The following is a 14,257-nucleotide window of genomic DNA, read 5'->3' as shown; positions in this document are numbered from 1 at the left end:
AGTAATATGCCCTTACCACTACAGCTGATTGGGTTTATTTTCAGAGTCAAGAGAATATTATCATCTTTCAGATGTTCCTAACTGGGGAATATAGATTATTCTTTGCACTTATGTATGCAAATGAGATAACTGCTTATCATTATTGTTTGGATCTATACATATATTTGGTCATATCAGCTCAAAAGAAGTACAGAAGTGTTGTTTTTTTTGTTTGGAAAAATCAAAGGAAAAAGACCTTTCTTTATAAAGAACCACTAATTATATGGAAAATCTTACTTATCTACCTTAATATATTTATTTGTGTTTCTGAGGCTGCATCCACACTACAGAAATAATAATAATAATAATAATAATAATAATAATAATAATAATAATAGGATTTATAATCCAATTTGACACCACTGTAACTGCCACAGCTCAGTGCTAGAGATTTCTGGGAACTGTAAATTTGCAAGATGATGATGATGATATTTATTTGTATCCCACTCTTTCCCCAGAACTGGGACTCAGAGCAGCTTGACAACATTAAAAAACAGTACAATTAAAAACATAGAAAAAGTACATTAAAAAGAAATTAAATTATTACAATAGCCTTCTCCGTCAAAGCGCTCTGGCTCCACAACAAGCTGCAATTCTCAGGGTTCCATTGCATTGAGCCATGGCAGTTAAAGTGGTGCCAAACTGGATTATTTCTGCAGTATGGATGCAGTCCTGAAACTCTTCAGCTTGTATGACAGCAACAAATCAGCCAATTTTTCCAGTGACCACTTCCGGATAATACATCATTCAGCTAATTGAAGATTGTGGCTGAATTTGCTTGCATCAAGAACTTTCTTAGAAAATACCAAACTAACAAGCTCTCTGTATAGAAGCATGCATATTTGCATAAGAGCCTGAAACTCTTAGATCTATGTTTGATGGTCTGAAACTGAACCTAAAATTTCTATTTGTTTTTGTTTGATTGCATGTATAGCTGACGAATGCTTATGCTTAGACGTTGTTAATTCTGTGATCACCCTTGAATCCTATTGTATCCCACCTTGAATCCCATTGTGGAGAAAGGCAGGATATAAATCCTGGAAATAAAAAAATAAATAAAAATAAATGCTATACCACTTCTAATTGGCTCAGCACTGATGTGTGGCTGTGATGGACTGTTTTCTTATAGTGCTATTATTTTTATATATATATATATATATATATATATATAGTGCTGTAGATTTATACAGATAGATTCAAAGGTCAACTCAGGCTGATTCTGTGAGATGTTATCCTTTCGGTCAGTAGGAAACTAATCTGAAGGTGAATTAGATTAAGATTCAGTGATACTTAGAGTTAACCCACCACAATCAATTGGACTTATAATGTGTTTTGCAAGTCTGGACCCAATTCATTGAATATACAATGCAGATAGGTTCAGAGCAAGAGAGGCAGATATTAAGGAAGTCTAGAGACACTGAAGAAGATCACTTAGGCCTGTTACAGACTGCCAAAATAAAGCTGCTTCAGGTCTCTTTGGAGGTATGCTATTAAATGATGCATGCATCCTAAGAATCCGGAAGCTACGCCAAAGCTGCACTCCAGTGCTTAGGAATGGAGTGGGCTTTGGCGTGACCTCCGGACTCTTAGGACCCATGCATCATTTAATAGCATACCTCCAAAGAGACCCGAAGCAGCTTTATTTTGGCAGTCTGTAACAGGCCTTAATTTTGAGACCAAGCTGGCTCAAGCTGTTAGGAGTTGTAGTTGAACAACATCTGGAGACCTCCAAAATTCTCACCGCAGTCCTGAAATAAGTTGTAATATATTCCCAAACTAGATATTTAAGTGGAAACCTGTCAAAATGGGATAATTACAGTTATCAGTATAATCCTGTTTTTGGCCACAATCTGATAAAAATACGAGTATATGTGGGTGGACACAGATGGGTCTTAGCATTAAGGAAATTATATGCATTTGTAATAGGACATCTCTGTGAGTGGAATACTTTATAGTAAAGAAAGGAACTGCTTTGGATCCATAATTTTTGGATCCAAAATCAGGTATCATTTTTCTCCTATACTTGCACAGGTAATATGCCAATATTTTCTCTGTCATTACGGAATATTGTACTTTTGATATACACATAGTCCCTCTCTACATATAAAAGACCTGTTCATTCAGATAAGCTTTTATAGCCATATGCTTGAAATGGATGTGCTAATTTTGACATTCCTTTATTTGGTTGTAGTACAATGCACACTACTCCTATTTGTCATTGATGAGGTGGGAAGTCCGTGAAACGGGCAAAAATTTCTTTGTTGTTTGGGATCCCAGAGGACACAGGATGTACCCTGAGTTGTAGAGCAAATGCCTGTTTGTGAGATAAATGATAATTACTTATCAATACAAGGGAAAAGAGCTCTGTCATGTCAAGCATAAGTGTTTGTCAAGGTGTACACTTAGGAAATATAAAGTTATACACATTTGATTTTGTGCAATGTCAAACTCAAAAGATAAATGCAAGGAAAAGAGAGCAAACCAAGGTGATTTCAAGACTGGGTGGCTTTCTAAATAAGGGGATATGGCTTCTTAAAAAAAAGATGTAAAAATTTAAGGGAAGAGAACTTTATAAGAAATGCATCATGTTCTTTGTTTGTTCTTTTATGCCTTCAAGTAGTTTCTGACTTATGGAGACCTTAAGATGAATCAATCAAGGGGTTTTATTGCCAAAATTTGTTCAGAAGGAGTTTACCATTGCCTTCCTCTGGGGCTGAGAGACTGTGACTTGCCCAAGGTCACTCAGCAGGCTTCCACTGTTCAAAACCTGGTCTCCCAGAGTCTTAGTCCATTAGTCAAACCACTACATCATGTTGGCTGTCATACCATGATTCACCAAACTCAGTTTCTTTAATAATTTCCTGTCAAACCCACATCCAAGGTCTGATATTCTAATTCAGTGCAAAAATAAATAATTATATTATGGCCCCTCATTCTGAACTGGACCTTGCTGCACTAACAGAAATGGCATCAGATGCACTGATAGAGTCCAGAAGCTCCTGTTACCAACCATCATCATACATGCATGCTCCTCCACTGGGAGTGTGAAGCAATAGAAACAAAAGTAATAGAAGGCATCAGCATTTTTTATATTTTTCAGTACCAAAGTATTCTACCATTATTATTTTTTTGGTGGTAGCAGCACTTTCAGTCCTGTAGCCTACCATTGCCACAAACATTTCTTGATGCTTCCAGTAGCCAAGTAGAGATGTCACAGGGACTCCATGGTAGGAATGGCAAAATGAGTTCAGTTTGAATTGCCCTAGACCAAATATTGGAACAAGAAATATACTGCCATTCGGAAGCCATCCATAACTGTGCAGAACAATACTCTGGAACATACTGCTGAGTTATGAATAACTTCAGCACTTCTATGTATTCCTTCCACTTAAACTTATATTTCTAAGTTCTGACTTCCAAAGGTCTTGAATTAAAATAAATATGGGAGTTAATATTCATGAAAGTTAGAAAAAGGTTTGAGCCTCACAACTCACTAATTTTATTATCTCATCATCCTGGTGAAATAGATTGCATTCAGACACCAGTCTTTTTTTGAGTCTTATGGGAAAGCTTACTGGGGTGCGTTATAAACGGGCCTTTAATACGCCCCCGTCACATGCTAGGGGTTGGCTGAGGACCTAGAGTCCATACTGGCCTCACCCCTAGCACGTGATGGGGGCGTAAAGATGGCAGCGCCCTATACACACGGGCGCCACCTTCTTTACGTGCTGGACGCATTGCATCCGCACGTGTCGCCCCGGAAATGATGCCGCAAATGCACCCCTTGCGCTTTGAGGTGCCTCTTCCAGGGCCTGAGAAGGAGCGTGATTTCCGCGCTCCTTCTCGGCAGCGTCTGGGAGCCGCGCCGTTTAAAGGCTGCGGGCTCCCAGACGGTGCAAGCGGAGGCGGCAGCAGACCGCCACAATCCGGCGGTCTGTAACGCGCCTAGGTGTCCTATTCACTGGCCAGTATCACCTGCCAATGAATTCATCCTGTCTTTGTGTACTGAATGGGAGAGAAAATGTGACATTTTAAAAGCAGCTAAAAAGTGGAATGACAGAGGATTAATTATGACTGTCCCTGCCAAACTGAGACAGTTGTAGGGAATGGGACAACTATACTCCATGACGAGAAGTGCAGAGTTCTTTATAACCATTCATGCAGTGACTTCACCAGGGGCCCATTACGCCATTATAGCACCATGATTCCACTTTAATACAGTCAGCCCTCCATATTCACAGTTTCTTTATTTATGGATTCAAGCACCCATGGCTTGAAATATATTCAGAAAATATATAAATTCCAAAAAGCAAACTTGATTTTATCTTTTTATGTAAGAATTGTCATTTTACTTTCCATTGTATTTAATGGAACTCAAGCATTCATAGATTTTGATATCCACAGGAGGTCCTGGATCCAAACTCCAGCAGTTACCAAGAGCCCACTGTAATAGTGCAATAACTGTGTAATATGAATGGACCTGAGTAGAATTATGAACAATACAATTTGATGAGAAAAGATCTTAAAACCAGCATTTCAAATAAGCATAAAACAACTCCGAGACCATCCTGTGGCATAAAAATGTGCATGTCATCATTCTGCATCTGGCTATAGGGATGCTACTCCAAATCTCCCCCCCCCCCCAAAACACATACACACTGAATGGACATGGAAGCAAGGCTATCACAGTGAAACAGTGAACCGTAGAGATGGAGAGAGTGGAACTATAGCATAGTTCCATTTATGTATATTTTACATGACTCTCAGGGATGGAGGATCTTGACCTTTGTCCATTAAATTGTCAAAGCATTTCTTTTCTTCCCCCCTGAGATCCCCTACATTCTACAGGCTGTGATTGGTTGATAGCACCAGTCAGTCAGACAGATCTGCTTTCTCTGTTGTCTGAAACAGTTAATATTTGTTTGTTTGTTTGTTTGTTTGTTTGTCTGGGACATTCTGAGAAGCCCCTGAAAAGTTATGGGGCAGAAAATGACGCAATACATTTGCCCACCCCCAGGTCTTGAGGAAAATCACCATTCCTGAAGGCTTACATGAGCAGGCAGTTCTCATTTGTGATCAAATTTTTGGGAGGCATGTAAAAATGGCTTTAGTGGCCTGCACATAACCCAGTAGCTCTCATGATTTGCATACCTGCTTTAAAGACTATCATTTTTTGTTTACTACAAGCATTCATGGTCTGCAGCCCATTTTGCAAGATAATGTGATTCCTACTCATTTGGTGTGAACATATGAGAGGGCCCTCCTGGTGGCTACTCCCAGGGTGTGTGGAACTTCTTTTCCTCAAGGGTGTAGTGGAGTCTCCTTCTTTGGAGGTCTTTAAACAGAGGCTGGATGGTCACCTGTTGGGTGCTTTGATTGTGTGTTCCTACCTAGCAGGGGGTTGGACTGGATGGCCCTTTAGGCCTCTTCCAGCTCTGTGATTCTATGATTCTATAAAGGTAGCTTGGGCCTCTCTCTGTTTTACTTCTAACAACAGGGAAAGATCTTTCTCTTTAGTCAGGCCTTTTGTCAGTAGCTGGGTGTTGAAAATTTGGGGTTTTTTTGGGGGGGGATGTTGTAGGTTTAACCTTTTCATGATCTTTTATGTTTTAAATATTTTCTAGACTATTTTGATTCAGTGCCATTTTAAATATGATAATTTAATTGTATTTTTTTTACTATTATAATTGATTCTATATTCTGTTATAGGCCCTCAACAGACCGGCGATAAACACCGGCATCAGGGCAGAGTGGGGGCATGGTGACCACACACTAGCCTCCTCGAGGCACACCCATGCCAGCATCACAATGTGCTCCCAACCACATGGAAGGTGGCATCACATCATGTCTTTGGTGCAGCGTGTAGATGCGCTGTGCCAAAGAGCTGTGGAAAAGCCACAACAGCAGCAAAAAGGGCACCTTTTTCGCTGCGCAAAAAGGAGCTGCGTTTTGCTGCTTCTTTTTGTTCTGGGTTGGGGAAGTGGTGTGCAGTTTCCTCCTCCCCAATGCAGTGCTTCAGGGGTGATGGAGAGTGGCCTCTTAGGGCGCCATCTGCTAAATGTAATGTAATGTAATGTAATTAATTAATAGTGACAAAGATTTAAGACTAAGATGACAATTCTATGTGTGTTGAGTTAGGGAAAGGTTTCGCTGAAACCATCAAGACTTCCTTCAGATATGTGTAGGACTGGGTTATAAAACTATAAAAGACAAAAGATTTATACAATCTGAATAGAAACCAGAATATCTATAGCCGAAATCTTCTTGTTTTTCCTGAATATAGTTGACCCATTAAATCAATGGGATTTACCTGTATACTAACTCACCATTCAACAATTGACTCAGTGGGTTTACTCTAGTTGGTATTAAGAAGATTTCAGCCTATGTTAATGGCAAGCAGATCAGTGTCACATGTGCACACTCTTTGGGCATGGGACAATACTTGAATAAGGTAATACAAACATAAATAAAAAGCAACATGTATACTACAGTGCACCCATGTCACACATATGCTGGAAGCTGCACCAAAGAAGGTGCCGGAAAAAGTAATGGCGCACATGGCCGTGGCCTGTTGCGGGCATGAGCATACACGGAATTTTCCTAACCCAGGAGGTCCTGAATGGATCCCCCATGTAAGAGAAGGGACCACTGTACAAATAATATGTTACATCCTTCTGTTTATTAATAAATCAACACTAAACCTTGACACATTTTAAATGTGGCTCAATATACAATTGGATTGTGCTTTAAGAGTCCTACCACATTTGGCTTCTTAAATCAGATATTTAAGATTATGATTATACATTTTAGGTGGGGTGTGAAGGTATTTTTGAGCTTGTGCTGTTTGGACTAAAGGTTTCAAATAACTCTGAAAATTTCTTATTTTGGCCTCTTAATTTCACCCGTCTGTTTCTCTTTTAGAGCCAGGCACTTTTAGACAAAGGGCGGCAGGAGTGGAGGGATAAAAGGGAGTAATATTATTGAGCTTAAAAGAAACCTCTGTCCATCTGTCCACCCATCTGTGAATAAACTGTAATTATTAATATTATGTATGATGTCATGCATTATTTGGCAAGAGTGTTAGACATCAGGGAATACTCTAGAGTAAGTCAGTACAGTGCAAAATAAGGAATACAAAAGTCAAATTATGTATATAGTTGGAGAAAAATCCGCTTAGCGGCTCCCACACTTCTCTTGCCAAACCACTCTCTCTGGAAGGAGAGCAGCATAATGGGCTTTCACATAATCTTCCAATGAGGTCAGGTTGATTCTTGTTCAAAGGAGAACCAAGCACAAAAGTACTTTACTTTAGAAAACACAGCACCAGCAGCACACCTGAAGGCTTCAGAACTCCAGGAACATCATCAATAAACCTAATGGATCTCCATTTTAGGAAGTTTCATCTTTCAGAACTGCATAGATCTGAACAAAGAACACACAGAGACTTTTAGGCTAGGGTTTTGTATTAAATATAGTCTTGTTGAATTAACACAGACCATGCTATTGTAGTGATAATTTAAGCTAACAAATTGATCTTTGTTTATTTCATTAGTTACACTCCTGTCCTACCTTCCTATTGAAAGAAAGATAGCAGCCATAGTAATTAAATAATGCATTAACAACAGATTGAATGATAAAACCATTGAAGTTACCACAAAACAATTTTAAGCAATAAAAACATTTTAATCAGTAGTAAATAAAGAATAAAGTAGTTTAAAAGGCAACATTGAAATGTTGTGTCTTAACACCATCGCTGAAACCAGAGTGTGGAAATTTATCAATGCTGTGAGAAAAGTGCTTTTCACAATCTGGAAGTGACACAGAAGAAAGCCCTCTCTTGTGTATCTGTCCAAGCATCCTCTCCAGGCAATGTTAGGCTTAGAAAGGCTCCTTCTGAAGATCTTCATATCTGGATAGATTCATAACAAGAATAGATAAAGAGGCTGCAACCCTTCTATCTTGATATGATGAAGAGTTTAATTGCAAATTTTGATCCCTGGCATGCATTTGCTAACACAAAATATTAGCCCTTGGAATAAAGATACCAGAAAAAACACTGAAATATTTTGAAAATTCATTAAATTTTGGTCCATTGTCATATATTTTTACTGTACTACACTCTTATAGTGCTGCTATTGCATTTTTACTGCTCTGGCTGCCTCCTGTTGCATTCTGAGATTTGTAGTTCAGTGAGGCCTAAGAGCTCTCTGGCTGAGAATTCTAAATGCCCCTCCTTAAACTACAAATCCCAGAATGCAACAGGAGGCAGCCAGAGCTGCAATAATCTAGAAAGAATGATGCATCTCAGTGTAGCCTATTATAGCTCCATTTTATTTGAATTAGTATTTGGAGTTTATTTGTGTATTCTGTACTTTTGTGTGCTTTATTTTGCCCAGCACACTACACACTTTGGATTTCTCTAATGATAGTGATCCTAACCATGGTGTTACGAATTACTGTTCTTATTTACAGTGGTTTCCCCATCTTTACTTTAAACTAGAATAGTGTAGAAATTCTGTTTGTGCACCTAGAAAGTAGATGTGTGTGAGATGGTTCTGTTCTCCTGTGGGGGGAAGTCAATGCTGGGAAATGAAGTGACAGTAGTAGCTCTCTCAAGCAGAGTAATGCATTGGAAGGGAAGAACCAGAGCAACAACCAGTCCCATGTCTACCCCTTGACACACACGTGTGCGCGCACACACACACACAGTGTAGTAGGGAAAAGAAACAATGGCGCTTTCCACACTGCTCAAAAGGGCGCTTTGTAAAGCACCCTCATTTGCTGCGTGGAGCAGCTTTAGCGGCCAAAACCATGCAACTGCTCTGCGCCGCAAAAAGCGGCTTCTTTTTGTGGCGCCATTGTGAAGCCGCAAAGCGCCAATGGTACACTTGCGCAGTCATAATGGCGCCAAGATGTGCGGACGCTAAATGCAGTCATAATGGGCACCACCATTTTGTACGTGCTCGGCACGTACTAGGGTTAGGGGCATCCGGAAAGGATGCCCCTTTCTAACCCTAGAACGTGCAGAGCACGTACTTTTTGCCCGTGCGGAACAGGCCAATCTTAAGGCCAAAACAGACAGCCTTAAAGGGGTGGTGTCACACTGCCCCTTTGTGTGCCAGATTGGGGTCATGGCAACCGCATGTCATTGTCCTGATCCAGCATTTATCTGCCCCCAAAAGCAGCAGCAAAATGCCACTCTTTTGGGGTGGAAAAAGGGCAACCTTGCCACCACTGCCATGGCTTTTCGGCATTTCAGCGGTGCATCTAAATGCCGTACTGCCAAAACGCCATGAAGCCGCCACATATGCGGTCAGCTATGCAGCTTCCTGGTGGTGCGGGGGCGGCATCAGAGCATGCAATATCTAAACACTGCGCTCAGATGCTTCCCCCAGCCTGGCTTTTACTGCTGGTCTGTTTTGCTTGTTATTAATCTTCTATATAAAAACTGCTTTATTTACAATAAGGTATGGCTTTGCAAATGCCATACATGGTCTAATGGAAGGGAGTGAGAGAACAGAAAAATGATGCAGGAAGACAGTGGCTATGGAAAGGCAAGCAAACAGCAAGTGAGCAAACATGCCTATCAACAATTAGTGAGCATAAGAAAGCAAATCTTGCTACCTCAAATGGTGAGAGACATTCCATAGTGGAACAAATAGGCTTACTTGACCACCATGGTGCTTGGCAGTGCCACTAAGATGTTGTTTTATTACTATTTTGCATCACTTCCAGCAGAAGCATGGATGGGACAGGAAATTATGGCAGGCTTCTTGTTAAATGGATAGAAACCATGTAGCCCTCCAGGTGTGGCTGGACTGCAACTTCTAGCATATCTTGTTATTTGTCATGCTGGCTAGGATTGATGGGATTAGCAGTTCAACAACATCTGGAAGAAGATGTAATTCTTATTCGTGGTTCAATTTTTTTAAAAGTGGATCCTCTTCAAAACAAACAAACAACCCCTACAATAACCCTTTTTTACCAAGAAGTGTGCAAGGTAAACTGGAACCTTCCTACAGAAAACATTGTAAAATTCATCTCCTTTTCCCCACTTTTTGGGGGAACTTCCTGTTTCTTCTCCCTCCCACATCACCAGATGTAAAAAAAAATTCAAATGATTTGGCCAGTCATTACTTCATCACTGTCCCTTGAACAACTTGTTGCATCCATTTTTCAGTCCCATAAAAGACTGCCTTCCTCCACAAGGAAAGAAATCATAACTCAGCAACCTTCAGGGTTGTCATTCTTTTTTGGGGGGTGGGGTTGGGAGGAGGGTGGGTTAAAAACTTTATGCACCATTTCAAAGTTTGTAAATAGACCATTTTGAGGGAGGGAAGGAGGTGCATATAGATACTGGAAGTGATTATGGAGATTATCACACGAGTACTATTAACACTTTAATAGCACCATTCTAACGTTATTTAGCAAGAATGATACAATGGCAAAAATTCACACAATAACGGGGCATTAATGATTCACAAATGGTAAAATGGCGCTTTTACATTCCGCATGTTGAAAGAAGGGGTTGTGATCAGAAGAAAAAAAATGGATAATCTCTCACTGCTAAGGAACTCTCCTGTGACTCACAAGTGTAACACAGGAAGTGATTCTGCCGAACGGCACACTGACGAACTGGGGGATTCATTTTATTTCTGGAAGGTTTAATGACAGATTCTCAGTGTTGCTACTGAAATGTGACTGCCTTTCACATGTTTGCAACAGTGCTAATGAAATGCATTCATTAACACTTTTTTGTCATTAATAAGAAGTTGCACTAGCACAATGATTCTATGATGGGACAAGTATGGTACATCATGACATCATGTGAAAATCTTCCTGCGATCACGCAAACATGACGAGAGCATTGCACTTTTTTCCTTTTTCTTACCCCCATGTCATAATCTCCTGTGTGAGGCAATGAGTTAAGAAAGAATATTTAAGCATTATCCAGGAAATAGTCCAAAATTTGGAGCTGAGGGTGGATGCATAGCCTGATAAGCAATTGTTGAAGATTGCATTTCAGAATTACAGGCTCCATAGTTCTTAAAGCCATGTGGAGAAAGGTAAACTTTTTCAGGGAAAATGCAGATTTTCTTTCTTTTTCTTTTTAAACAACACACATTAGACAGATGGAAAAGGATGAAGGAGACATGGGAATAATAAAGTGAATTATCTAAGATGATGTCATTTTTTGCTGCTGAGAGAAGTTGTTTTGTCTTAAAAAATATTGGCTGCTTTATTTCATATTATCGTTTGATCACAATAAGATGTCATATAAGGAAGACTCATTTGGCTCTGGATTGCTTCTGTTGTACTCAGTGCTGTACCTTTGTGAAATAAATACCCATGTCAGTGGTGAGTCTAATATAAAATCAAGCAATTTATGCAGGCACTTGCATTCATTCTCTTGGAAATGAAAGCAAGAGCTTAGAAAAGTTAACTTTTGGGGATTCCCAGAATGCCCTAATCAGCATGGCTTACAGACACACACTGGTTGATGGGTTCTGGTAGTTGCAGTCTTCAAAAGTAACTTTTTCAAGCCCAGCTGAAAAGAAACATGTGTCACATGACCTTGTGGTCAAATCAAATGTCAACAGAAACTCTGTTATTTTGAGCACAGAAATAAGTGGGAGAGTTTTCTTTTATTCACCATTTCCACACATTTGAGCTTAATACAGTTGTTGTGCATTTTTATATTGCCAGTTCTATGCTGAACAATCTCAGCACATGTCTGTCCCTTGACATTTATCTAAAATTGTAAAGAAAAATCTAAAATCCATGCTAGTTCAAAGGAGTACAGTCACAATAAGGTTACGGCTGCCTTGTTTATGCCCAGTTTAACACAGCCAAATATTACAAGAGCAGTTACTAGTGCTGTGCCAAATTTAAGAATTTACTGTGCCAAATTTTATGCAAAAGAAAAAAGAAGGAAAAGCCAGTGTAGGAGAAATAGAAGGATCCACAAACACAACTGCTCTGCTTCTTTTTCTTGAATTTTGGTGTGCCCATTTTGAACCATTGTTCTTTCCCTCTGTCTTTGAACCCATCTGCTGAAGTTTTGATACCACATTTTTAAACCCTGACAGGTTTATCATATGATTCTAGCCTTTCCTGCATGAGCCAAAAGGCCCATACCCCAACCTTCTGTTGACATCCTGCTTGGATCCTAAACCCCAGTTTCACTGTTAACACTCCGGACAACATCTGGAATACAGTATTCAGCACCAGAATCAGGGGATAATATCAATGAAATAAATTAAAATAACTAACCTCTTACTCTTGATCTTCCAGGAAGATCTAGAGCCCCCTGTTCCTGTACCAAGGTGGCTTTTGTACTGGCACCTCACTGAGCTTCCCTGTGCATCATCTACTGTTGAAGTCAGGATGAGGCATCCAGCCATGTGATCATCTGCACAGAAAATACTGTAATTGGGGACTTATTCTGAACAAAATTCACATGAGAAATTTGCATAGAAAACAGTATTTTCTGAGTAGGAACATATAGGGATGTTCAACATATATTCTGCTGTTTTCTGTGCAACACAAATCCTGAATTGCATCCCTGAATTGCAAATCACCTCTGAACACTGTGTGGTTTTCAAAGATTTTCTTGCAGTGGGAAGAAAATGGCTAAAATTATTTACCGTTTTATTCAAGAAGAAATTTATTGAAGAGCAATATGCCTTCTTTAGGGGTCAGTATGGATTATATGAATTTTGCTCCTTCCAACTGTATACGATTCATACTCACTGAATAGACGGAACCAGATTGAATGTCCTTCTGTTGTCTTCTGAGAGGGTCTGGATGCAGCAGCCAATGGGAGACGGAATAAAGTGTTGCTATCCTTGGACAACTAAGAGTACAGAATGCGATTCTAAAGTATTTCAAACACTGCAACATGGGTCTGAATCAGATGAAAGCTGCAACTCATATGTGTGAAAGAGAGTGAGAGTGTTCCTATCTTTCCTGTCTCTCTAATGCAGTTCCTGTATTTTAGAAGCACAGGAACATAATGTTCAAATCCAGCCTGTGGGTTTGGCAAACTGCAGTCCTCCATATTTTTTGTTCTATAATTCAGCCTTTCCCCTTATTATTGGTTATGCAGCCTTGGTATCCAGCCAAAAAACAACTGAAGTGTCATACATTGTCCACTCCCCCCCCCCAAGTCTAGGTGGACTAAAGGCAATGTTTACAAGTCTAGAACCTGGCATGTTCAAATCTTCAAATAAAAATCCAAGTCTCAGCTTCAAGATCTGGGCTTCACAAGCCAGACTTTTTGTTGGTTTTATTAAGGGCCTGCTTTGAAACCAAAGCATGCCCAGTGGGCAGGGAGGACAGACACATGAATGGTCTTTCTTCAGGATATGTGTATGGTTCAAATGAGGAAAACAGACCTCTTGACCTTACCTGGCCCATTTTGCCAAAGGACCAAACTGATGTAGTAGTTCATCAGATTCATATCTAAAGGCAGATATTTTAAAATCCAAATTTCAAATTGAGGGAGGACTGATAATGGTTCAAAGCAGAGGTGAGAAGGGATCAAACTGTTGCTGCATTTTTTAGGAAAATCCCTCCTGTGGTGATGGCATTTGATTTTTGGGGGGTGGGGAACCAAGTCAGTATCAGAGGAGAGATTTTCATCAGAACAATAGCAGGGGAAGAGAGGGATGAATTCTCTGTCCATTCCTATTCTGATCTCTTTAATGATTAGACCCACACTGCTGATTCAATTTTTATCATAAGAAACCTGCACCTTAAGTGCAAAGCTACCATCATATCTCATTTGGCTCTTAGGAAACTTCCGACTGCTGTAAAGTGAATGGAACTAATGGGGAGTGAAAATATTCCTGTTTTAATGAACTGTAAGTCATCATAGGGTGTATCACCAAAGTGCCAGCAACACCAGTTGATTTTTGTAATACAGAATCCCTGTGTAGATGCAGTGCTTCAACTAACAACAACATACCAGGGGGAAACCCCAGAAACTGTGGAGGTCAGCAGAAAGAGATACTGAATGAATAATAACAGCATAATGAAAGGGTTCTACCGACATTAATTAGAAGATACACACAACAGGGACTGAGATCTACACAATACTAATACCAGCATATGGAAGATAAATACTGAGGAAAAATTGTTCCCAACCTAGCCACCCACCATCAGATGATTAGTCAGTTCTGGAAGCATCAGGATATCTTTGCTTTGTAGGAAGGCG

Source organism: Sceloporus undulatus, chromosome 3 (genome assembly GCF_019175285.1).
Source record: "Sceloporus undulatus isolate JIND9_A2432 ecotype Alabama chromosome 3, SceUnd_v1.1, whole genome shotgun sequence".
In the NCBI taxonomy this organism is placed as follows: Eukaryota; Metazoa; Chordata; class Lepidosauria; order Squamata; family Phrynosomatidae; genus Sceloporus; species Sceloporus undulatus.
This window is presented reverse-complemented; position numbering follows the sequence as displayed.